The sequence below is a fragment of the Macaca nemestrina genome, chromosome 5, assembly GCF_043159975.1.
Source record: "Macaca nemestrina isolate mMacNem1 chromosome 5, mMacNem.hap1, whole genome shotgun sequence".
In the NCBI taxonomy this organism is placed as follows: Eukaryota; Metazoa; Chordata; class Mammalia; order Primates; family Cercopithecidae; genus Macaca; species Macaca nemestrina.
Window position 1 is genome coordinate 117126690 of NC_092129.1, and position 24000 is coordinate 117150689.

At 34.0% G+C, this 24000-nt stretch overlaps 1 protein-coding gene and 1 long non-coding RNA gene across 4 annotated transcripts in view; one reads left to right on the forward strand and one right to left on the reverse strand.

Moving 5' to 3' along the window:
- LOC105479492 (uncharacterized) overlaps positions 1-20421 on the forward strand; it is a 143404-nt gene extending 122983 nt beyond the window's left edge. The window contains exon 4 of the long non-coding RNA XR_011622954.1: positions 20303-20421. This is a non-coding gene — a long non-coding RNA (uncharacterized lncRNA). The remainder of the gene's footprint in view (positions 1-20302) is intronic.
- Positions 1-24000, reverse strand: part of LOC105479493 (adhesion G protein-coupled receptor B3) — a 735858-nt gene that overhangs the window by 541049 nt on the left and 170809 nt on the right. The window lies entirely within an intron of this gene.

Below are 24000 nucleotides of genomic sequence, written 5' to 3' on the forward strand. Positions count from 1 at the left end.
TGTTACAGCAAGGTCTTATGTGAATGTGTGGGAATATATATGTGTGTGTGCATGTGTGTGTGTATGTGTGTGTGACAGAGAGAGACAGAGAAAGAGGAAGGAAGAGAGAGAGAGAGAGAGAGAGATAGAGAGAGAGGGGGCAAATGTGTTTCTCTCAGATCATGTAACCAGTTTAGTTTTCTTCTTTGTGTTTTTGTTTTGATTTGGAACTGAAAGCCAATGTGGTTTCACTATTAGTTTAGTGTTTGTCTTGACTTAATTTTGTTTTAATTATCTGTTTGTATTTTATGTGTCTGCAAGCCACTTCAAAAAGATTCTGAAATGAAGCAGAAGGAAAAATAAATAAATGCAAACTGACACATGAAATAATCTCTAAAACAACCCCTGACTTTCATTGAAACAACATATCCACTTTGCATATCAGCATATCAGGCATGGAGAGGTAAAGCAATTTGTATAAAATAAAGCACTAAATAAATAACTATTCTGAAACTCTGAACTTAGGATCCCAACACCTACTTAAACCAGTGTGCTTTCTAGCATCCCATTTGGCTTTGCCACAACAATTTATTTTACTAACAACACAATTTACCAAATAAATGGATTATAGTATTACTTGCCATGACATCTAATCTGAATTTGTAGTATTTGGAAAATGATGCAATGTGGAATGGGAAGCACAAAGGGCAAGCAAAGTAAATCCAGCTAAATTTAGGAATAGAAGTTTGTTGTTTGTTTCTTTGTTTATTTTTAATACTGTGTTATGAGTGAGAAAAAAAATGAGGTAAATTGCTGTATATACCCTCAGGAGCTATATTCCTGCAAGTTTTACAGTATGCAAATGAGCTACAAAGGGAGGACAGTCACAGTAAGTTCATCTAGTCAGTTTTGGGTGTCCCTCTGATCTGTTAACATTAATTCTTGTTTTGAAGAGACATAGAGAAATAAGCATTGATAATGCAAGAAGGTTCTATTAAGCCCTTTAAACAGAAAGCCTCCACCAACTGGATTCTGAAGCCAGATTCTCTCATCCTGGTAGCAGTCGGCAGAGTTCCTGGCATTCCTTTACCTATCATTGTTCAGGTTGACATTTTCCTGTACATTTTTTCTTTCTGAATACTGAGTTTTCCTCTGATTTTTTTTTTTTCACATAAAAAGGAAAACAGTGTGGTGATTCCTCAAGGATCTAGAATTAGAAATACCATATGACCCAGCCATCCCATTACTGGGTATATACTCAAAGGATTATAAATCATGCTGCTATAAAGACACACGTACATGTATGTTTCTTGCGGCACTATTCACAATAGCAAAGGCTTGGAACCAACCCAAATGTTCATCAGTGATAGACTGGATTAAGAAAATGTGGCACATATACACCATAGAATACTATGCAGCTATAAAAAAGGATGAATTCATATCTTTTTAGGGACATGGATAAAGCTGGAAACCATCATTCTCAGCAAACTATCACAAGGACAGAAAACCAAACACCGCATGTTCTTACTCATAGGTGGGAATTGAACAATGAGAACACGTGGACACAGGGTGGGGAACATCACACACTGGGGCCTATCGTGGGGTTTGGGGTGAGGGGAGGGATAGCATTAGGAGATATACCAAATGTAAATGATGAGTTAATGGGTGCAGCACACCACCATGGCACATGTATACATATGTAACAAAACTGCACGTTGTGCACATGTACCCTAGAACTTAAAATATTATAATAATAATAATAGAAAAGGAAAACAGAAGTGTGGAAAAATCAAGATTCAGAATCAAGGCATAACTATCAGAATGCCTTGGAAGTTAATTTTGATGGGCCTTCTTATAGGTCAGCTTGAGATAAGGTTTGGTAGTTCCTATTATAAATATATTTTAAACCTGGCTAAATCCTTAGACAGCAGCATTCTCCTTGAAGAAAGTGAGTGGGAGTCTAAGTACACAGGTGGTTCAAACAATAAATCCACTCAGAGGGAATCTTGGCCTTCAGAAGCCATGCAATAGCCCCCAACCCCCTCCAGATCAACAAACCAATTTTCCAAGAGAGAAAGACTATAATCCCTTATTGCAAAGACCATCTTTAAGCCCATATCTATTTCTTCAGCTAGGTATGTAAACGATCCCTGAATGATATGACTCACTTTCTATCTTATTTCAAGTCTCCAAAAAGAGCAAATGAAACTTTTTATTGATAAAATCTTTTCTTTAAAGGATATATATACTTTACAGAAATTTTTACCTTTTTCTATGTTATATCATACAAATTACAAATTAATTTTTCCACATTATCTCTAAGGATATTTGAACACTTGCACAAATAACAATTATAGCTATGATTAATGTAAAATAAATGTATGGCATAAAAGTTAATTGTAATGGAAGAATATATCAACTATTGTTGACTTTTTCACTTTTTACATTATATTGATAGTATAAATTGTTAGCATTTTTATTTATTCTTATAGTCTCACACATCTCATAACATAGCAAGTAATCAAAAGCAGCAATTTTATGAACCCAGATTTAATTATTTCCTGTACTTCAGGTAAGCCTAACAGCCAGCAAGTTACTTACAGAGAAAAGCTCTTTAGTTTTTGTTTTGTATGCAGTTCCTGGTTTGGGATGTCATGATTTAACAAATTAATGTATTCCTTTCTATCAAAAAGATTTGAGTAGGACAGAGCCCATTGAGAGGGCTAGAGGTTAGACTGACGAGTGGAGAATTGCAGAGAGAAAAAGCTAAAACATTTTTCATTTTCTCTAAATTAGGATCCTCAAAAGGCAGGTTACTTTTTTGAAGGCATATGGATTTTTAATACCTTAAATTCATAATCAAATACAAATGAATTCTGAAGTTCCATGCATCATATTTTCATGAATAACTTCACTCCACCTTCACATTTCACTCTTTTAAAAAAAATAAAATAGAGGTGGAGTCTCACTATATTGCTTAGGTTGGTCTCAAACTTCTGGGCTCAGGCAATCCATCTGTCTGAGCCTCCTATAGTATTGGGTTACAGGTTTGAGCCACTGCACCCAGCCAACATTTCACTCCTAACTAAGGTATATGGCAGGGAGATAAGAAATTATGTGTTGTTGCTCTCTACAATGAACAGGTCAATGTCATTTTCCCATAGCAGATTAAACATCTATCCATACTTGCAACAGACAGCTCATCGGAATTTCAGAGGGCACTGACCATATTTGAGTGTAATGTGTAACCTCAAGTTGAAGATGCTGAAATAAGACTGTCTCTGCCTGAATCTTCTTTCTGAAACTAATCAACAAGCATATAAATGCAGGAAACAAAACTCCATCTTTGCTGAAACTAAAAAACAGCTAAAACCCTGAACCACAATCAGGAAAACAGATTATCGAAGGCAGCAAAAAATGTTGCAGGGAAGAAGTTAAGAGTGAACCCACTCCAATGCATCTCTCAGGTAACTTTATACTCTTTAGTTTCAAACCAGTGCCCCTGGCCTAGAAAGACAAGATCTAGGAGTGTGGGCAGGAGTGCAATAGATTCCAGAGTCATTTGTCAAAGGGTAGCAGGGAGGTTGGGGCCACGTGAGAAAGAGCTTCATGGCATTTCTAATACAACTCAGGCTTTTGGTTTGCCACATGGAAGAGCAAAAGTCACCTCAGCAGCTGTGTTTTTGACATATTAGAGAAAAGAAAGTGCAATGTCCAGAACTGGTGATATGCAGAGTGTTAGAAATGCAAAGCATGTTAGCCCAGCAGATCTGCTAGCCAAGAGCAGAGGTGGTCTCCTTGCAAAGTGGAGGTCTTGATACAGGCCTAGCCCCAAGATCCACCAGCTAATAGCCCACTAGCTCATATCCCCTCATTGTTCTTCAAAAAATTGCTGGGACCAGGAAATGAAATAATCACTAAACAATGACTGATATTCAGAAGGAAATCTGCTTTTAACCCAAATCAAAGCAAAAAACAAAGCTACAAGAAAAATATGAGAAAACTTAAAAACCAATTGAATCCATAACAGAAAAATGCTGTAAAGCAGGCAAACTATAAACAGATTCCTTAAGAATCTAAATTACAGATGTTGTGACCTCTCTCATCTAAGAACTCTTTAAAAAAAAAAAAAAAAAAAAAGAAAACATGCAAGAGCTCCAAAGGGAAACACAAGAGATGAAATTTGAGCTGGAAGAGTCAGGGTAAAAATGAAAAGGAAAAAAAAGGTAATAGGAGCATATCATGTTTATGTGAGTTTGGGGTGTAACTTAGTACTTTAATAAGTCATGTAGACTACTTGCATTTGCATTTAGGATAAATTTTTTTCTAGGATAATTGAAAAAAAAATACACATAATTCTTTCTTATACAAATAAGAGAACAAGGAAGCACCACACATTATTTGCATATATTTTGTCTAACTACAAACTCCACAAAAAGAAGACGTTCAACTACTTCACATACTTCAGTGACATAAATTCAAGCCAATTCAGGAAAACAGTGTTGGTCTATCATGACAAATCAAATCGCCTAGACCCTCTGTGAGGTTCAGCCAAGCCTCCCCATCAAAATGCAGTGAATATATGGAAAGTATTTAAAATAATGTCTCCTCATTTTAGCAAACCTAACACCCAAACACATCTTGAAGTCCCATTGTGTAAGGTCATAGTTTAATGTGTTCTGAAACTGACAAAAATATTTTCTGACAAAAAAACTTTCTCCTACAATTCTCCTCTAATAGTGTATGTCAAATATTTTAAGAATTGATATTATATAAATAAATATGTTCCATAGTTTTTAAATGCTTGGATTTTTTTAAAACTCATATTTTCAATTATACTAGGTAGTAACTTAGTTTGAGGGGAAAAAAAATACTTACACTCAATTGACCAAAACTTAAAGGCTTGGGGTCTGACCCAGATTCTTCAAAGCAAAATCTTGAACTCTATTTTATAAACAGTATATTCACATGTCCTGCTGAATTCAGTCATGATCCTAGTACTTTCTTGCTTAAGTGACTCATCAGATTGGAGTTAGTGGCCATCCATAAATATATTCTTCCAGCCCGTCTCAGCACTGAACAGATGGAGTATCCACAAATAAACCCAGCAAAACTAACTCAAAATGTAAAGGCTGAGGAAACATTGAGTTGAAATTTTATCCTAAAGAATTTCAACTTGGCTGCAATCCTTTAGATTTCTGATCCTTCACAAAAAGTGGTTATTTTTTAAAGTTGCTTTGTTCGATAATTTTGAATTTAGCTCAACTCATCACAGAGTGGAACCATCGAACTACCTTAAATCACTTATATTTTAGATTTTTTATAGAAAATCATATATACACACATGAAATTCTAAGCATAGTACTATTATTCTGTTAATAATATCCCATTTTTCTGAATTACAACAACAATGTTCTACAGTTAGGAGACCATAAAGTTTAAGTAACCATTCTTACAGGGTTATTAGCCTTGCGCTGATCCACACACACACTTTTGCTGGTGTGAACTTTGAGCTCTATATAGTAAGAATTACGTGGAGCACAGCATTGGGAACCTCAAGACACTGACATGATGCCATGTGACTTTGGGTATGATATAGACTGAAAAATGGACCAGAGTTGCACAGAATGATATAAAAGAGTTTACCAGTTAGACTAGGTTTGCATGTTATTTTTCTTTGCATAACACAATTATGTTGATTTATAAACAGAAGTTGGTTTCCAGGTTATCAGATTCATGTTTCATTCACTTAAAAATTTTTATTAATTCCTCATATATGTAAGCACGGTGCTTGGTCCTGTGGACACTGCAGAGAGGAAAGAAAAAAAACACCCTTCCTGTACAGAGTTTACACTTTATAACAAAGGAAAATATTTTCCTCTTGACTTGATTATCATAGCAGACAAATTGACATTTTAATTTCTATCATTTTATCTTTTCTCATTCCAGAAAAATACATTTGCTTGGATTGTTTTTGAATGCAATAATTATGAATGTTTTCCCAGTAACAGAGGGTTAAATTATTTGTAAGAATTGCCCTTAGTGGTGATTGTTAAGAAAATCCAGTCTGGGAGACACAGCGAGACTCCGTCTCAAAAAAAAAAAAAAAAAGAAAATCGCATTTTTTTTCTATTTTAAACATATTTGCAAAATATTAATGAATTTTATTGTTTTAGAATGTTAAATTGTATGTAGCTAATTGATATACTATTCTCAGTAAAACAGGAGGATAATGAGGATTCTAAGTTCAAACACTTCATTCTTTAATGTAAGAATACTTACCTAGTTGAAATAAAAAGGAAATTGATTTTCTTTTTAACTGCTTTATATTTTGAACAGTGTAATAACATTTTAGTTCAATGACTAGATTTTCAAATTTTAAACTTGACCAAAGCCACAAACTGAAGGACTCGATATATTGTGTTGCTCTGATACCAAAAGGCTTTTATATTACCAAGAATAGTATAAAATTAAAGAACTATAATATATGTAATATCTTCTCTCCTAGTCACATAAATTTTTTCTGTTATCTTATTTTATATATAATACATTAAGATTCTTTTTAATAAAAAACACTTGTTCTATCTTGGATGAAGTAATCTGTATTATTTAAAAATAACTTTATAAAATAATTCACCATGAAAAGTTACATGTATGAAATGAAATCAGGAAACACTAAGGTATTTTGAAGTTGTCAATTGTATACATATGATCTTTCCTATAAAGAAAGGATGTGGCTATTTTGGTATAAAATCATGAGCCTTTGGAAGAAATAGGTCTTTTAAAAAGTCTTCCTGCTACAGGCTTGTCTTAAATGGGCTGATTGTATTTCTGAGCACACTGCTGGTTATAGCACACAGAAAAGTACACAGTGGGCAGATGCTAACATGTCAAAATGGGAGGATCATCAACACAGAAATTTCAGATCGCCAGGCAGTCTGAAGTAAATGTTGTGCTCTTCCTTTAGAACAAACATGCTTCTTATTCAGACAGAACAGATAGTGTTCTCCAAACTTATTTTCCAGAGATATAAATGAATTCATGTAATATTTCTACTTCTGTCCACCCACTCTTTTGTTTTATTTTTAACCAATATTGCACAGTTGCAAATATGGCCAAAGTGGAGACTGAATTTGTGGCCATGAGAAAGACAAGTAAAAGTCCCACATAGAATTTGAACCCTTAATTGATCGTACTAGTATCATACTCCAACTAATCTAATAACAACGATGCAATGAAAAAATTAAACAAGATAAATTGAAAAATAAAAATACAAAAATGCATGCTGTTATAATTAAGACCGTAGCATATCACCTTTGTTGATATGAGTTATTGAGAAAATACTTCACTATATCTTTAATTTTGGACTTTGGGTCTAGAGGCAAATTAATGTGGGAAACTCAGAAACGAGTCTGACATGAATCCTCTTACTACGGAAATTAAGAGTATAGTCCAGGAGGTGAAATGACTAGTCAAATAATTATGAAGCAAAGAGAAGATGATAAGTGTCTTTACTGAGACTATGATATACTTTTTTAAATAAATAGAGACAAATCAACATTATAAGTTTCTCAGGTTTATAGAAGCACATTTGTTTTTAAGAATTGTGTTAGATTTAAACATCTTATTTAATAATAATTTCTGAATGTCTTTCTACAAAAGTATGTTTATGTCAACGATCTTAGGAGTTTTATATTAATTTTGTCTAATCCTACTAGATTATTCATGCTTTGGATACAAAGTTCAATTCAGAATGTACGGTTAAAAGTACGTATAGATAATTAAAGTGAATTAGTCTTGTTTAAACTCCTTAATATTGGAACTTAAAAGAAAAAGGTAGCTGTTAGTTGAGACTTAGTCATTACACATGATGCTATTAACAATGTCATCATTAAGTCCGCATGTCCATCTGGGCTCCGATCATTGTAGTGTGAACCAAAAGAGTAACATATTATGAAAGTACAAATTTAGGAGTGATCTGAAACAGAGTTTGCCACTCTAATGAAGGATGGATGAAAATACTATTTGAGGCAGAGGATGTAATTCAAGATATAACTATATTCCCCAAACTTTGGGGGCACAACTTATTTCTCATTTCATTTGACTTCCTGGAGAGTCTAATCCCTTTGACTATTTCCTTCTTAAAACTATTCCCACCTTGACTTCCAGGTGTCCACTCCATTCTGGCTTTCTTACTACCTCTCCTGGCAACCTCAGATGATGAGTTTCCTAAGGTTCCACACTTGATCGTCGTCTTTTCTCAGCCACAAGCTCTCTCTCAGAGTTCTCATTCACTACCCCTTGTTCAAAACTAGCTAAGTCAAATGACTCTGAAACCTTAACCAAACAGACTTCTATATCTCATAGGCAGAAAAGAACTGTTCTGAAAAATCAGATAAATACAATTCAGTCTTCTAAGCTCTACACTCCTTTTCTTAACTGCTGAAAGACTTTTACACCTAACAAGTTCACAAAAATCTGGAATACTTCAAATTCAGCATGTCCAAAACCATTAAAATCAGCCTCTCTCTGTTTTTGAATCTTCTCCACCTTTGCAGTCACCATTTTCCTGCTGCCTAAGTGAGTAGCCTTGGGCTCTTCTTTGACTTCTTTTCTGTTTTTTCTACTCATATTTAGTTCATCACCATGTTTTTTATTGTGTCTCTATAGCTTTGTCAAATGTGCCCCTTCTTGTATTCCTTTCCCTGCCATAATGCGGCATTCTGCCATCTTTCACACAGATTATTGCTGCAGTAGTTTCCCACTTTGTCTATATTTCCAGAATTGCCCTCTCAATCCACCTTCTATAATGCTATTAAAATCAGCATTAAACGTAAGTTAGATCATGTTATACCCATTTGTTTTAAGCATTCTCTCTCTCTCTTTTTTTTTTTTTCCAGTTGTTCTGCCATAAATTTTTTGATGACTTCCAAATTCTTTAGCATGGTGTGTATGGCAGGTAGGGGTTTCCCAAAACTTCAAAATTAGGTGGCAAACCATGATTTTAGCACTGTCCCTTATTTCCCTCCCCACTCCCTGATCCACGCTCCAGAGCAAAGATTACCACCCTTGGCTCACTATGATCTTTCATCTTCCATGCCTTTGTACAGATGGATAAAATGAATATAATCAAGTAGTAAGAGCCCATATTTTTATTACTAATTTTGTATCAACTTAGTTTCCTCTCTCATAACCTTGACCTCTGCTGCTGGATAATCAATTCCTGACATTTTCAGTTTCAGGGTATTTTAAAATATATCATTTCTGGCCAATTAGCACAAAAAATGCCAGTGAAATTAAGAAAAGTTCAGAAAAAGAATTTACTTTTCCAAATAGTAACAAACTAGTTATTTTAACCTAAACTGAAAAGCATTATTGCCAAATGTCTGAATGCAAATAATATATAGAAGAAAGAACTAGGACAGAAGTTCCAAGTTCTATATATTGCTTTTAGACAGTGAATTTGTTGGAACTGAGAGATCTTGGTTACAGAAAAAGTTGGTTCACATTATGAATTCCATTTCTGAATATGAAACTTTGCTTACTTTGAAATTTTCTTCTTTTCTTTCCCTTGATCTAGCATTTTATTGTCCATGTGACAGTAAAGGGCAAGGTATTTCCAGATCTGATACCATCAGAGATCTTAAAATGTCAAAAATAATACTTGATAATGGAGACTGTTAACAGTCCCTGATTATGGAAATACTTATGATTCATAAGAAATCAAGACATTTCTTAAAATGAGCCTCATATACCACTATTTTTTTGAAAGTGAAAACTTGGATGCTGCTTTTCACATCTGTTTTGATTGTAAAATCTTGGCTGTTTATTGCTTCCCTTAAACAAAGTATATTTCTACTCACTGATAATTTAGTATACTTGGTATGTCTGAATAGCAGATACAGCTATTTATTTCACTCATTTTTATCATGTTCTATCTCATATGAGATTATTTTATTTCCTCTTCTAATAATAGTAAATTCCATTTAGAGCATTTTCTATTTTAATCAAAGTGAAAATGGAGCTCCTGTTACATGATAGTCATTGCATATAAATGTGGAAAAACTAATAGCAATTAACCTGAATAATTTGATTTTTAAGCAAACAGTTTTAATTGTGTTTCAATTCTAAAGCAGAGCCGAAGAAAAAAAATTACCTGAAATTTCTAAATGTATTTGTAATTTTTTTTGTTTTACATTTATAAAAATTAGGACCTTGAGTAATAATATGGTTTTGTTAAAAGTATATTTAATAATTCAAAGTATTGCATTGGGAATCTAAGTAGTTTTATGTAACCCCTCATGCCACCTAATTCCTTAATTTTCTTGACTTCGTATCAGAAAATTCTCCACTTATTAATGCCAAAAACTGTTAGGACTTAATTTTGCATTGATATTACAGCAATGATCTAATAACACAACAGTTATTTAAAAGTTATTTAGTTAAATATGGCCGGGTGTGGTGGCCCATGCCTGTATTCCCAACACTCTGGGAGGCCGAGGTGGGCGGATCACTTGAGGTCAGGAGTTCGAGATTGGCCTGGCCAATATGTTGAAACTCTGTCTCTACTAAAAATAAAAAAAAATTAGCGGGGCATGGTGGTGGGCACTTGTAATCCCAGTTACTGGGGAGGCTGAAGCAGGAGAATTCCTTGAACCCGGGAGGCAGAGGTTTCAGTGAGCCCAGATTGTGCCACTACACTCCAGCCTGGGCAACAGAGCAAGACACCAACACAGAAATAAAATTTAAAAAGTTAGTTAAACAGTTATTAAAAAAACAAACTTGTTTGTTTTCTCTGAGATATGGGATACTTGAAACATTAGCTAACGGGATATTGTGTGACTCAAGGCAACATATTTAACTGATGGAAAATTTTAAAAATTATAAGAGAGCTAATTTCCTTCTCTGAAAATTAATATGCTAATTTATATTTCTGTCTCATAAACTCCAGTCATACAGTGGGCATATGTAAAAGAATACTACAGCCTCTATCCCTTGGTTGTGGAACTAAGGTCTATATGATCTAAAACCCTTTTGATAATCACCCAGGTAGCAAGAATCAGAATCAAATCACTCATTTTATTTAATTCCTAATTTGATTCAATAGCTTATGTTCCTAGGTTTTAATTAGTGTTGAGAGTCTCCTGGCTTCCAAGTGTCAAGAAAATATTAATCAGCCACACTGTTTTACTCGTTTCTTTGTTTATATGTATATTTGTACGTACGTGGAGTTTCCAATTCAATTTTTTTTTAATTTTGATATCCAGCCTCTTCTCCAACACCCCTGACCAACCTTAATCATCAGCCTCAACACACTACCCTAAACACTTTTAGAAACCAGTGAACATTTTATTTTGGTGAGTAAATATCATAAATATTTGAGGCAGTGCCCTCTCAAAGCTATAGAATCACAACTAAAGGTTCTCAAATTTAAGCTTAGTTTTGAATGTCTAAATAACATTTTCTGTATGAACACATTTTGTCCTTTTTGGGAAAAGTGCTAGAACATCTTCTTCAGAGGCAAAACGACTTACTGGCATATTGAGATTACATTCTACTTACTAAAATATGTTATCCAGACAGCACAGTATAATTATGGCAATAACCTTCTCAATCTATTGCACTTAGGCAGCCAAATTGAGGGAAAAAAAAAAAAAAAGAGGCACCTGTATTATTTACTTTGTACCACATAACTCCAAGTTAAATACAGTGAAGTGTTTTTAGTTCCTAACAGGCTTATCAATTCATAAAACAGTGAATGTCACCGTGGCTACTCAGTGTATACTACATGCGTTTTATACATTTTTAAGTGACTTGGTTCCAGCCCTAAGAGAGTAAATCCTAATAGTAAAGATGGATCCTAATCAAATGAACTCAAAATAAAGGGAAACTTGTATTTGTGCAAAGTGCTATGAAGGCCTGAAGGAAAGCACAGGGAAAGTTCCATTGGACATGAGTGTAACAGCATGTGCAAAGGTCCTGTGATGAGCAGGAGTGGGCTTTCAGTAACTGAAAGGCCACTGTGGCTCAGCCATAGAGAAAGGGGCTAGATTACCCAGGTCTTTTGGGCTACACGAACAAAGATGATGCACTACATTTGTGAAAATAGTCATTTATGACGATCTTGTAGACATCATACCCCTAAAAGCCCAAACCATAACTATAGAGCCACCTCCCCCCACGCCCCTCCCCCCCACCCAAAAAAAAAACCTTGAAAATAAACATCCTTTTAAATCCTAAGCTCTCTTGGCACTTAACAAAGACTAGCTCCTCCACTTATAACACATTAGATCTCATCCTTTCTCATCTATTCCGGAGCAAAATCCCAGCAGTTCTCCTTTCTCTCTCCCATATTATCGGTTTTTCTCTCTCTTCAGATTTTTCCCTCTACAAACTGCTGTTATATTTACCATCTGAAAAAAAATCTCTTTTATCCCTGCTCCCCTACCTACCTATGACCCCATTGCTTATTTATTATTATTATTTTTGAAGAATCACTTCCTTTCTTCCCATTATCTCCTGAACCCACTCCATTGGGCCTTTCCTGCCCTTCATATTATGAATGGTTTTACAGTCAAATTACACTCTTCATCTTAATTGATACTATCAGCATCACTTAGGGCACTTGATAATTTTCATAACTTTCGTAACACTACATAATTTTCATAACTTCCAGGACACTACACTTAACATGTTGTTCTCCTAATCAATGGGCTGTTCAATATCAATCTGCCTTTCTGGTTTTCTGTCATCTCTCAAATCTCACAAAATAGAGCTCCCTAGGACTCAATCCATATAATTTATCTCTTTTATATTCTTACTCACTACATTGAGGAGCTGATTAGGTGTCAACTCTTATAACAAAAGCAATATATTTATGCCACCCAAATTTATATCTCCAGTCCTGCCCTCCCCTGGAACTACCTTTCTGTTTGAAACTTATACTAGGATGTCTAATAGGTATCTCTAATATAATATGTCAAAACTGACCACTCCAAGTTCTGGCCATTCTAGTCTTTCTCAGTTCATATTAAATCTATCCTTGCAGTTGTTCAGGCCAAAAGCAATGTAGTCATTCTTGATTCTCTATTTCATATCCACATGCAATCCATTAACAACTCCTGTATTCTTTACCTTAAAAATACTTCCAGAGTCTGACCTGACCACTTCCTGCCACTTCCACTGCTAGTGTTCTGATGAAAACCACCACCCTTTGTCATCTAGATTGCTATAATAGCCTCCTGGGGTGTCCCTACTTTATCTTTGGCCAATTCCACTCTCTCTCAACACAACATCCAGATTGATGTATTTAAAACATAAGTCAGATGACATCAGTTCTCTTCTGGAAGCATTCCAAAGGCTTCCAGTTCCACTTGGAGTGAAAGCCAAATTTCTTCCAGTGCCTACATGGTACACCCTTGTTATAGCTCTGAGCTCCTCTCACCATGATCACTCTGCTCCAGCCAAGCAGACTCCCTTGCTTTTCTTTATCTATATCTATTCCCTAACACTTCGGGGCATTTGTTTTTACTGTTCCCAGCTTCCACACAACTTCACTGGTCACCTTCTTCAGTTCTTTCTCCTCAGTGAAGCCTTCCTTGAATTCCCATTTCAAGGTGTACTTCCCTTTTTTTTTTTTTTTTTAATTGGGAACCATAATACAGTATGTTAGCATCTGGTTGTTCCTAGAACTACATTTTTTTCTTTTTTTTAATTATACTTTAAGTTCTAGGGTACATGTGCACAACGTGCAGGTTTGTTACATATGTATACATGTGCCATGTTGGTGTGCTTCTGCCCATACCGACACTCTCTATACCCTTTTCCTTATTTATTCCTCTGTAGCATTGATTCCCATTTGGCATACTAAATGCATTACTTATTCCTTTTAATTATTATCTTGCCCCTACTAAAATGAAAACTCTCTAAGAGCGGAGGTTTTGTCTGTTTCTCTCACTTTTGTGTTCCTAGCACTTAGAATCATGTCTGACACCTAGTTGGTAATCAAAAGGTAGCTGTTGAATATATAAATAAATGCACGATTTATTCAAAAGAAATATTTCTGGCACAGAAAAATGGGGAGGAAACTGAACACTAGAGTGGATCGTTAGGTCCTAAGAAGTTATTGTAAAAAGTGGTTGTATTTATCCATTCTCACATTGCTGTAAAGAACTGCTGAGACTGGGTAATCTATCAAGGAAAAAGGTTTCATTGATTCACAGTTCTGCATGGATGGGGAGGCCTCAGAAAACTTACAATCATTGTGGAAAGCAAAGGGGTAGCAAGACACTTTCTTCACAAAGCAGGAGGAGGAAGAAGTGCTGAGTGAAGGGGGAAGAGCCCCATACGAAACCGTCAGATCTCATGAGAACTCACTCACTATCACGAGAACAGCATGGGGGAAACCACTGCCGTGATTCAATTACCTCCACCTGGTCTCTCCCTTGACACGTGGGGATTATGGGGATTATAGGGATTACAATTCAAGATGAGATCTGGGTGGGGACACAAGGCCTAACCATATCAGTGTTCATCTAAAGTTCTGTTTCTTAATCTGTGGGTTGTGAAAAGAGGCATTTATTTCATTATTTTACTTACACATGACACATATGCATATATGCATACATTCCTTTATACAGATACATGAAAATTCTGTTTATGTGTGAAACATTACATAATAAAAACTTTTAAGTGGTCTTGGGTACCTGTGAGATATCTAGCAAAAGCAAATGCCAATCCTCTCTTGAAGAACCTACCTACAATAAAGGCCATACAGAATTGTTACAGATGAAAATGTGCAAAAATATGCAGACACAGTGCACATGTACAAAACATTCAATGAGAGAAGCAACCATGAGCATAATTTACGAAAAAAAAAATTAAAGTGTAAGTAGACCATAAAAGGTTCAGATTGGCAGGGCGCCATGGCTCATGCCTGTAATCCCAGCACTTCAGGAGGCAGGGGTGGGTTGATCACCTGACGTCAGGAATTTGAAATCAGCCTAACCATGGTGAAACGCCGTCTCTACTAAAAATACAAAAAGAAAATTAGCTGGACGTGGTGGCATGCACCTGTAGTCCCAGCTACTCCTGAGGCTGACACAGGAGAATTTTTTTGAACCCGGGAGGCGGAGGTTTCATTGAGGGAGATTGTGTCACCGCACTCCAGCCTGGGCAACAGAGCGAGACTCTGTCTCAAAAAGAAGAAAGAGGTTCAGATTATAGATTTACTGGATGCACATTATAACATAAATATTTTAAATGATAAAATACATAAAATGAGAAATGTAAATATGTGAAAGCAACAAGATACTATAAAAAAAGATGAGACAGGTTGGGGGAAAAAATTCCCAGAAGAGCAGATATAAATATTTTCCATGACTGTGGTGGTAGTTGCAGGATTACACATGTATACTTATAATATATAACACATATATAATATATAAGATATTATGATATATAATATGGCATGATATACATATATTATATATATAATATGTAGTGTGCTATAATTTATATATGTATAATCATGAAATACATATATACATATTATATGTATAGGAGATATATAAATATCCAATGAATTGTACCCTTGAAATCACTGAAATTAAAATTTTATGTAAATATGTATTTATATGTAAATATATCTAAATACATTATATATTTATGTAAATTATACCTTAGTAAAGATAACTGTAACACATTTTATAGAAAGTAAAATGTAACCATAATTTAAAATGCAATGGATGGTACAAACAGTGGATTAGATCTGATATGAAGAGTACTGACCTAAAAGACAAAACTAAATCAAAATTCTTCACAGAGATATAAAGAAATACAAATATGAATAAAAGTTTAGGAGACATGGCAAACAGAATCAGTCTCATCTAGATCTAACATAAGTTTCATGGTCAGAAAATAGGTACAATCCACATGGGACATATTCAAAGTGAAAAACCAGACAAGAGTAAGCACATGTAAGACAAATATGAAGAATTCCACAGTCAGGCACGTAGCAATAAATATTCAGCATACCAGGGCAATGTTAAAAGTTGTGGAAGAATAAATAAAATCTGAAGTTTTCAGAAAAAATAACAGAATGGAATACTTAACTAAATTCTTACTCAACAATGAGATAATTACTATGACATTTTTATACAAACCAGAGAAAGCTTACAGATACTCACCAATGACACTTTTAACTTGAAGGAAGAATTTTTATGCAAGAAGCAATGATTATTTAGCTTAATGAAGCTATTGAACTTCATTTGTTTTATAATATGATCCCCTTATTGTAAGCAGATGCTTTTCAAACATCTGCTAGCATCATCTAACAGAGTATATCATGCGTGAGTTGTTTTGCATCAAGATTGTTAGTCACTGACTTGATTATTAACCAAAATAGAACAGTTCTAAGACAAATCTTTACATTAACAACTGGAAAAAATACCCATGACAGAAAAAAATCATTCCTATTTATCATGTTTTATGTCTGAAACATGAAGGAAGTAAAACATATTGTCTTCTGCATTACCTTAACAAGCATTTACATTGTTATAATAAATAATAGAATATTAGTATCTATTTATCTATTGATCAATCAATATATTTATCTATCTATGTATCTACTTACCATCTAGTTTGTCAGTTCCCAAAACATAAGATGGGAAACCCTGCTGTAACATTTTTATGTTTATTTAAGTAAATTCAATTTTTCTATCATAAAAGCACTTTTTTTTATTCAAAATATAAAAATTGCAAATATATAGAAAAGTATGACAAGTATTCCTACTAGCATTGCTTTATTTTTTCCTATGCCCAACTTTTTAAATATCATGATCCTACTGACTATAGAATTTTTTTGTTCTAAACCTTTCAATTAACATTATTAGCACCTTTACCAAGCATCTTTTAGTAGCTACATAGTATTCCAGAGTGTGGATGTATAAAATTTGTCTTCCTTTCCTGTGTAGATGTCTTCTGCTGCTGTGAATTATTTGAAAGTAGCAATCATCTTTGTGCCTAAAACTTCTTGTGCTTATGTTTATTTCTGCCATCTAGATTCCTAGAAGTGAAATGACACATTCTTTAGCTTGGAAATTAATCTCTAGCTTGTAGAATGTAAAAGGAAAATATTCTTCCAAAGATTCTTAACTGAATTGCAGCAAAGCCTTTGGAAATTGCCACTAACTGTCATGACTAGAGAATCGTTGAATCCTGAATCTAAAATAAAGTCTCATAATAAAATTTTTGAATGACAATTTCTTTTTCTTAAGATCACTACAGAGTTTCTGAAGCTACAGTACAAGGCTTTAAAACAGAAGCTTTACATAAAAGTTTTTTTTTTTTTTAATCTGAATGTTGAGCTATAGTCCTTTGCTATGAGATTTGTTGATTCAAATAGATATCAGATGGACCTTGAATGGTAGTTTTTGAATTCTAATAAGAAAAGGAGCTAAACAACAGGAATACTGGCCTTCAGAGAACATAATAACTCTATTTGAAGACAGCTTTTAAGCTACTCTTACTATGACAATACATCTCAAATAGATAAAATAATAGGTATTTCAAGTGGAACAAAATATGAGAAAAGGAGGATGTAGCCAAAACAGAAATAGATTCTCGCCAGACAGCTTCTGATCACTGTTTTGATAAAATCTAGACCTGCATGTATCAAATTATAAATAGTTATTTTCCTTTCACCCTAACTTCCTATTTTTAGGCCTTCTCAATAATTTTATTATTCCTCACTTTTGGAGTGATGGAATTGCCTACATAGAAAGCTATAGCTATACATTAAATTGTTTTATATTTGTAGGAACATACTTGAGATTAGTCTCTCTTCTTTTTATCTTCTGAATGTCATCAGTTTTCTTTTTACTCATTTCACAGGCACATACATATCTAGGCAGAACAGTAGAGCAACAGTCTTGAGGGCACTGAATTTGGACCCACGCTCACTGAATTTCATTGTACCAACTTTTACCTACTAGCTGTATAACTTAGGACAATTTACATACATCCTGGATGTTTCAGATTCTTCTTCCATATATACAAATAATAATAGTGCCTACCTCCCTGGATTTTGTAAAATATTAAATGAATTAATATCCTTCTGAATAACAGTGTAAAATGCATACTATGTTTAATACACATTTTTCAGTAGTATTATATGTGGCTTTTCAAATTTCCAGTTGCATCATGGAACTAAATCATTTTATTTCTTAATAAAATATATGTAAGAAATGTGTAAATATATTAATTAATACCACAAAAGTTTCAATAGAACAATGCAGCTTTGCTACCAGATGAGTTGATTGAAATCAAAAATTCTTTTCCAAGCCCTTTAGATTTATATGACACTATGCAAGAAAGACTAAAAAAAAGAGACAAATTATATACATGATCTATTTCACTCGAAACTCAAATTTTTTTATGGAAACATATAATATTTATTACACATGTTTATATAGTGAGGCCATTAAGGAATGCCACTGCAAAATATGCTACCAAATGGCAAAATGAAACCAGTGTCAATTACTGACAACAACTTTTGACTAACATTAGCATCTAAGCAATATGTATATTAATTAAGATGTCTTTGAATGTATATTGTTTATTCTGTTTGACAAATTTTTGAGTAGTGTATAGTGGAATAGCATTGCAAGGACAGAAGAAAAAGTAAAATCTACATTGTATTTATGTAAAGTAAGTAATTTACAGTTATGTAAAATCCCTGACTTTTTGCTGTTTTTAGATTGAGGTGAGGATAAAAATAATTATACAAATAAACATAGAATATGAAAAGCAGTAATACAACTGCTACAAGACAAGGTAAAAAAACAAAGAACCAAAAGCTTCAAAGATGTTGATTTGATTAATATTTATAAAGTATTTACTATGTCCTGTTCTTTAAGGTATTTGGCTTATATGAAAACAGATTGGCAAAAATCCTTGTTTTCTGAAGTTTTCATTTTTATTAAGGCACAAAATTTACATCCTGAGTACATGATTGGAAAGAAACTCCTGAGGAAGGTGACATTTGAAGGGGGCCTTGAATAACAGACCAGACCTGTCAAGGACAGCTTTGTACTCTTTTCTATATTTCATGTTACAGACACAGTGTATATGACTTTTTGAGTATCATCTGTCTCTCTGTCTAGACCAGAGGGACAAAAGGACATGGTCTTTGTTTGGTTCTAACATTCTATTCTATTCTCAATATTCAGAACTATGCCAGGCCCACAAAAGATGCTAATAAAGTTTGTCAAATAAGTGGACAAATAGTAAGTAAAAATATACATACATGCATGTTCTCACTCATTTGTGAGAGCTAAAAATTAAAATGAACTTATTGAGGTAGAGAGTAGAATGATGGTTACCAGAGGCTGGGAAGGACGGTGGAAGGAGAGAGAAGCAGGGATAGTTAATGGCTACAAAAACATATTTAGATAGAATAAATAAGAGCTAGTATTTGATATTCACCACAGGGTGACTATAGTCAAACATAATTTATTGTATATTTCAAAATAACTTAAAAAAGTGGAATTTGAATGTTCTAATACAAAGAAGTGATAAATGCTTGAGGTGATGGATATCTCACTTAACCTGGTGTGACTGTTTACACATTCTACATGTGTATCAAAACATTCCATATTCCCCATAAATACATATATGTATATACCTACTATACATTCATAAAAATTAAAATAAACTAAATTAACAAAAGAAAAATTAGTATAATGCAGGTAGGAAGAAAGGGAGAAAGGGTTGGAAAGAGGGAGGGAGAAAGAAAATTATTTTAATAAACTATAACAGTGGGAAGGAAGGAGAGTTTTGTAAAGAGAGAAAACATGAGCAAGTGCAGTGAGATGTGTACAGATGCAATCAAGTTAATTGGTCTAAATACAGTAGAAGGTAGATCAGAGTCTTTCTGTGGAGGGCCTTGGGTACCAGGTCGATACAGAAGGCAATGGAAGCTACTTCGAAGGAAAAAATACAATCGGTACAAATATTTAGTAAGTCTACTTGGGCAGAGACATAGGCAAGAGTGAGATAGAAAAAGAGATGACAAGGTTATTTAAAATAGCTCAGGCTAATGGTAACAAAAGTATTTGATGAAAGTCGGGGAAATAAGATTTAACTTTTAAAAAATCATGCAGGAAAATCCACAGCACAAAGCAGACAAACAGCAAAAGAAAAGAGAAGGTTTACAAAGTGGTTCCTCTTTAATTTTAATTTTTATCTATTTTGTTTAACTGTATGTAATTTTAACTATTTCTTATCTATTTTTATCTAATTTTTCACTATTATCTATCAACAGGTGAGAATAAAAGAAGAAATACATTTCCATGGGGAAATAGTAAGTTTTGTCTTGGAACTTTGGACTTTGAGGTGTACAGTGGTACCTCCAGGCAGAAATACTCCACAGCAGCTGGATATATATGTGTAAGATGTCAGTCCTACATATAGAGATTTGAGAGTCATGTCCCTAGAGGTACCAATCATACTCAATTTATGGGAATGAATGAATCAAGAGAGTTTGAAAGAGAGCACTCATCTGAGGATGTAATCTAGTTGCAGACAAAAGAAGAAAGGCAAGCTAAAAAAGACACGGAATGGAGGGGCAACGCAAGATAGTACAGAGGAGTTCAAGAACATGTGTATGGTGGAAAGGTGCCACAAAACATACCAAATAGTGCAGAGAGACTGAGGAGGAGAGTGATGAGAAATGGCCAGGCAGTCACATGGTGGTTGCAATAGGAACAAGTAGTTTCAATGGAGTGAAAAGGGTGAGAACCAGATTATCAAAGGGGTGTGTGAGTGTGATGGAGGACACATCAAACTAACAATAAGCAACTAGCTACAAATGAGGATAGGTGTATACCATTGCTTTCATACGTAAAGTTGAAAAAAATAAAAGATGTATTTACATACTAAAGGCTGGATAATTTTCTCAGTGGAATAAACAATATTCTGCTCACTTAACCATTGTTGCTGCAACAGATGACAGCTATAAAATTTCAAGTGAAAGAAGCATCTGCCATGTGCATTGTTCCTTTCAGTTCAAATGTTTTACATAGTGAAACATGTACTTATCAATCTTTCATAGAAATACTGCAGATTTCTTTGAAATCGATCTTTCTCAGAGAGTTGGTTTTCTTTCTGAATTTGAAAGAGAGAAAGACTACAAGATTAAATAAAAAATACAGTTGCTTTCTCGTCCTTGAATTTTCTGTGTTTCAGATTTTTGTATTGACAAAATATAGTAACATTTCTCTGGAACTATTTGAGGATAAGAAGACTTGGATAGTTCATTTTGGAACAGTACATAATTAGAACTGCAAGTGATAAATAATTAAACCCACATTTTTGTGGGAGAAAAATGAGATTCAGAAAAGTTTTGAGGGCCCAAGATTATATTGCTAGTAAGATACAGCCAGAATAGCACCCTTGTTCCCCCTTTCCAATAAAAATTTCATGCTAGTTAAACCACTAAATCTAAATCAAAATTTCCTTCTCAATATTTCTCACCACAGCAAGCTGTTTCATTCTTCAACATTGCTTTCATATATCACACCAGACTCGATGGAAGGTTGGGAAGAGGAAAGGAAGGAAAGCAGGTCTTGAGGATTGCTGTGTGCCACACATGGTGCTAAATGCTTTCAGCTCTGGGCTCCCTCAATCCTCATTAATGGAGGTGAGCGACAAGCATCCTTATGAAAGTGTAGTGACATTAAAGGTGCGAGCAAATAAACTGTATCTAACTCTCAAGTCTATGGCTCGTTTTCCTGCATAGTTAAAGGAGAGTCTACAGGTGGAGAAGGTGGTGCGCACATAGAACCATGCATGTGGTTTACATTCTTTCTGCTCTACCAGCCTGTGTTCTTTGAGTTTCTCATTTGATACAGCAAACATAGATGGATTTGGTCCCAGCTACAAGAACCTAAAGTCACTTTATTCACTGAACTTTGGTGGCTTGAAAAAACACAAAAAAACAAAGTAACTCACTTTCACTTCTATCCCATTTCACCACAAATTACAGATGTATTTTTCAATTTCTTCAATCAAATGCTTCTAAAATGATGCAAATAACAACACTAAATATGTTAACTACAAACACAAGTTATTTTACAGAAATGAGCAAGAAGAAAACAGATCATTAATCATTAATTTTTTCTCAAAATTCTACCATACAACTTTTCTACATGTACCATACCACTGGTTTTAATTGTCCCCATGCTATTCACAAATGCAATTTGGCTTGAAAAACAGTAAGAAATACAATGATAGCTACAATTTATTGAGGGCTTACCATAGGTGCTTGGTACTATCATAGATATTTTTACCAAACCTTACAACAATCTTACAGATTATTACAAGACTGCTTTTACAGAGGCATTTGGTTGTTGCTGGGGTTTCACTAGATATGTTCTATGCATGAGTGCTTGTAACGCTTTCACTTGAAAGTACTATTTTAGCATTCTAGTGGCATACTACATTAAAACATTAAACAGGCTTCTATGCTTTACAGGAGTACCAAGTGGTAAAGAGTGCTTACATGTGAAAAAGAAATCTACCTATCTAAAGAATATCATTAGTAATAAAACTATTGCTTAAAGTCATGCTTTTTAAATAAAATTCAGAAATTTTATATATATAAGGACAAAAGGAAATAATAAATACATTTTCACTATTAATTACTTCAGAATTGATAAAATAGGCCCTTGATTATTGGTATTTATATCAAGCAGGACACAGAGTTTTTCTTCTACTCATTCATTCAACAAATACTTGCATTTATAAAATACTGGCAATGGCCAAGCATACGGTGCTGGTGCTAAGTAAGTCCCAGAGGAATACAGAGGCCAGTAACAGATGTTTCTACACTCAGGAATTTTGGTCTAGCAGGGAAGAAGGGCATGAAATACAAGTCTATATTATAAAAAATACCAAATATTGTGAAGATTAAACCTGCGGATTGGCTTAACAAGTCTGTTTATGACAGGAAATTTTCTCTACATATTTCCCAATAGTTGGGAGAACAGGACCTAGTAGATTCATATCAGATTAGTGGATTCCCAGCAAGATGTCTGGAGAGACAAAATGGAATAGAATCCATTAAAAGGAATTTTAAAAGCACAACGATTTCCTGATTTGCCCATTTGCTTAGGATTGGATCCAGGTTTTTGTTTGCTTTTTTCTTATTTTTTTAATTTTTCTTATTAATTATAACCTTTGTGTGACTACAGTAATAACTTTAAGGCAAAGTAAAGAGAAGGAATCGAACATCTAGTGTGTTAGAAAAGGTAGCTTGGGAGCCAAAGGCATCTAGAGAAAGATAAATTTATATTTGTTTCATAAATAAGGACTTGTAAACCAAACTACCAAACTAATTAGAGTGAGGAGAAAAGAGCTCTTCTCTTTAATCTAGTCGTCATTAATATTGCAGAAATTATTTTTGCACCCCTGTAGAGCTAATTACAAATCAATTTTATATAATTAGTTATAAATATTCAGTTATGTTTTCTAATAACTCTCCATTTAACAGTGTCATAACTCAGTACAGATTCTTAATCATTTTCATGATAATAAATAATCATAATTTTTATTCCAATAAGCATTGGCTACTTGTTCCAAACTAAATATTCGTAGGTTTATTTCAGATTCAATGTATCTCAGTATACGGATCAGTGCTTATATTAATTATTCAAAGTAAATGTAATTTATTTGTTAATTTGAAATTAACAAAATCATATTTTTTCCCTTTCATCTAATATCAACTAATTTTTATTCTTCCAAATAGAAATTTTTTCCACTGTATTTAATTTTAATAATTCCACTGTATTTAATTTTACTTGATCTTTAACTTTATTCCATTCTTCTTCCAAGGGTGGATCCTTGTTTGATTTCTTTGGGACCTTTGAAAACTAAAAACAGAAGAAAGTATGTTGTAAGACACCTTACCCATATCTGCCTATACTACTGCAGATTTTCATTTAAGATATGCAGTTTTATTAA